This window comes from Macrobrachium rosenbergii, chromosome 2 (assembly GCF_040412425.1).
Source record: "Macrobrachium rosenbergii isolate ZJJX-2024 chromosome 2, ASM4041242v1, whole genome shotgun sequence".
In the NCBI taxonomy this organism is placed as follows: Eukaryota; Metazoa; Arthropoda; class Malacostraca; order Decapoda; family Palaemonidae; genus Macrobrachium; species Macrobrachium rosenbergii.
This window is the reverse complement of record NC_089742.1, coordinates 10,934,562-10,938,187: the sequence shown is the minus strand read 5'-3', so window position 1 is coordinate 10,938,187 and position 3,626 is coordinate 10,934,562. Positions and strand designations below refer to the sequence as shown.

The 3,626-nt window shown below is 36.2% G+C and overlaps 1 long non-coding RNA gene across 1 annotated transcript; it reads right to left on the bottom strand.

Moving 5' to 3' along the window:
* Positions 1-341: 341 nt before the first annotated feature.
* Positions 342-2,760, bottom strand: LOC136849495 (uncharacterized). Its single transcript, XR_010856302.1, has 3 exons — positions 2,637-2,760; positions 1,900-1,994; positions 342-782 (listed from the first exon to the last, which is right to left on the bottom strand). It is a non-coding gene; the product is annotated as an uncharacterized lncRNA (long non-coding RNA).
* Positions 2,761-3,626: the final 866 nt, after the last annotated feature.

Below are 3,626 nucleotides of genomic sequence, written 5' to 3'. Positions count from 1 at the left end.
GTTTCTTACAGCCGTACTAAAAGCATATTTCAATTTTTTGCCTCTTCACCCTCAGTTTACAATTCACCTCTTTTGTATTACTATCACTAGTGATCAGCTAAGCCTTGCAAGTGGTTCAGTACTTCAATTACGCAAAGTAAACTTTAAAAAAGACCCTAAGACTTGCCAGTCTTAAAGATTCGCCAAAATTACATGCATTTCTTAAACTTATTATAATTAAAAAAAAAAACTTTTAATATTCGAACAGAGATCACTAGTCCAATTTATTTTTATGTACAAAGCCGATTCTCAGGTTACGATACTTAGGAATAACCAGATTAAGGATTGATAAAACTGGAGTCTTTTTATAGTTCCTCCTTTAAATATTATATTACCAAAAGTTCAGACGTCATAGGATGCATATAAAATGATTCATGAACAATGCTATAGTACTGACTTTTTATAATAAATCTTTAGGTTATCAACCACATTTTGCAAGAGAACCGCGGTTCGTAGCGATTTATTCAGCAGTTGAAAGTAAAAGGTTTACCTATTTCCCTACACTGGAGAAAAATTTACAATGTTGGATATGCTGGGAACCGCAACTGTCTTCTTGGAATCATGGCTAATCAATTTCAATCTCTTGCTTCGGTTTTTCTTCATGGTTCCAATTCGGCATAGCTGACATACTAGCTGATTCTCCAGTTACACGCCATGATGAACAATGAAAAATTCTCCAGATGCTCCGACAGAACCAAGTTGTGTATTTTACAGTCCATGTAGCACGAAGATGATTACTCATCCTGCAAAGTATTTCGTAGACAACTGTTAGAAACCCTGTATTGAAAGATCCCTTGTTTCAAGACCTAATTACATTTAAATGTTGAAAGTATAGTCGCAACCATAGTTCTTTTTCGTAAGGATACTCCCATGTTCACAAATTACATTGCCAATTCTTTTAGTAAAGCCCCAGTGCTAGATTTAGAAAGGTCGCATATTAATAACTACTTACAACACTTTCCCCAATCACCATAGCTGCAGTAATTATGCTACAGAAGCCCTCCGCTCTTAAGTCGAGAAAACCCCAAGGCAATACCTGCCTTTCAATCCTGAGTAAATTCATGCGCCCCAATGCCAACTACAGTTTACGGGCAATCAAGAATACAGCAGGAAAAGCAAATTTTGACAAGCTTTGCTTCTTAAGCTTTGTAAAATTGTCTCGTGCACATACAAGTATAACAAAGTGTTTAAATTAAAATCTTTATCAATACAAACTATATGGATCAGGTTTATATATAAATTCATATAAACAGTAAATTGAAAATTTAACCTATAGAAAAAAAATACAAGAAACAGGAACATATCTTAATCATATGTAGGTTGTCCAATTACAAAATAACCCAAGGCTACTTGAGCAGTTTTCTTGTTTTTAATAGAAAGTGCAGTTTTACCACATTAAATAATTTGTTTCTGTATTTTAAGGTTACTTGTCTAACGACAAACAATTTTAAAACAGTTTGAAAACCTAAATCCATAATGATCGCGGTCTCAAAACATCTGAATACCGAATGTTACAAGGAATCGGCCATGCTTGTATCCATTAACCCTTCCAAATTACTAGGCTTAAGCCTAAATTGATCGCGCATATCAAAAGGGGACTCAATAAAAACCTCTAGAAATAACCTACCTCTTACCCACATCGAGTAAAAGTAGTTTACTAACTCACCTGTAAGTCTGAAGCCAATAGGTTTTGTTAGTCCCAACTTGCATGGTAGGTCGAAGACCTAACCATGTAAGCCTGGGTTTCCCTACTCCTTCAAGGGCACTGCCCCTGATGGCGTAGGGACATTTGCGGTCTACAGTATATACAGCCGATACATAAGTAATGAAGGCATGACTAACCAAAGTGACATTTCTTACCTTTACATATCCATTAACAGATTATGACCTCTTCTGTAAGTCTGGAGTAAGTATAAAACGCTGAGTGCCTTGAGGTATCTAGCTCCGTATCAGTTCTGAAAGGATATTAGAAGCAATTCAAATTTTCAAAGTTAATGCGATAAATGCGATACACCAGAACCAAGGACAGTTACAATGATGGCACTGCCTTACTTAAAAAGCGAGAATAGTTACGACAACAAAAGCACTATCTTATTTAAAACCAAAGTAAGTTTCTTTACTAATTTCAGAAAGTCCTACATATCTAAAGTCCGCAAAATCATACTTAACTAGCAAAGAGCAAAAAAGTCGAGTATCTTCATATAAACATTCCAAAAGTTGGTATTTACGTGAAAAACCCTCTAAAAAATTATAAAAACTCAACAACTAACACTCATTAGATTTAGATGTACGAACCAGCTGCGATTTCGGAATGAAATAAAAGTTATGACTGGCAAAGATCACCGACAGGAAATTACACCGATACCCGCCCTTTCCCAAGATTTCGAAGTAGAAAAACTATCGCACAAAACGAGGAATATCCTCTCAGATGTAATGATAATCACGCCAAAATAGTAATTGCATCAAAGACGAAACACATTCCCACTTTAACAAACACTACCCAGTTTTATCGGTGAACAATACATCACTCGGAATCACCCATTAGTCTAAACAAAAATAATGCACGCGAAATAACGACTCACTCTCGAACAACTCACCGATCTATTTGTTCGCCGGCAACTTAGAACTGGGAGACCAAGAATGATGAAGTGAGAACAACCCTCCGTCCACAAAATGACACCTCACTTCGGTGTCCTTGGACGACAATAAAACATAAACTTTTGTAAAACTTCTGCGTACAAATGGCAATTCCCCGTAAATACACGGCGCTTACCAGATTAAAATTTTAAGTCAAAATTTAGTTCCCCAACCTAAGCTCCCGATTTAACCATGAAATTCTAACCTAAAACATTGCTGGTGAGAATTCTTATATCCACGATTTGCCATAGTTCCCGGAAAGTTTTTTACTCAGTAATGAAACGTGTTTGGCTTATTACAGATACACGGCCTGTTAACGCCTCGGCAATTTTCTATTTCAATTTTACAAGAAAGAACAAACAAAAGTGATAACTGAGACGAACCAAGCAAAAGACATTAGACTGCAAACTAAACAAATTCTGATTCAGCAGTTGAGGCAAGGTTTGTAAAAATAAATTTTTTTTTTATTAGAAGATATCTAGATAATTTTAAAAAGGGTAATTTCAAAACGACCATACTCTGCATACCCTGTGACACGGAACAGAACGGAATTCTTACGAAAGGGAAAAGTCTCTTGAGGGATTAATAAATCGGACTGAATTGCGTAGTTGCATATTGCTATATAAGAAAGCTGTTTTCGGAGTAAAACTTTAGCCCGGGAATGATAAAGAGGACCAGATGGCACTATTCTGGAGTGATAAAGACGATCAGATGGCACTTTTCGGGAATAAAGAGGATTAGATGGCACATTCAGTGCATAGGTATCACAGGGACTAAAAGTCAAGCATCTTTGATGGAATACTATAATATAATGAAATACTTTCATTTGTTTCCCATTCAGATTCGAGGCTTTTGGTGCAAACCATATCCAACACGTAAGGGGATATCCTGAAGCTATGAGGCCATATTGGGTTTTAAAGAAAGTAAATGCATCTGGTGATTATGACCAG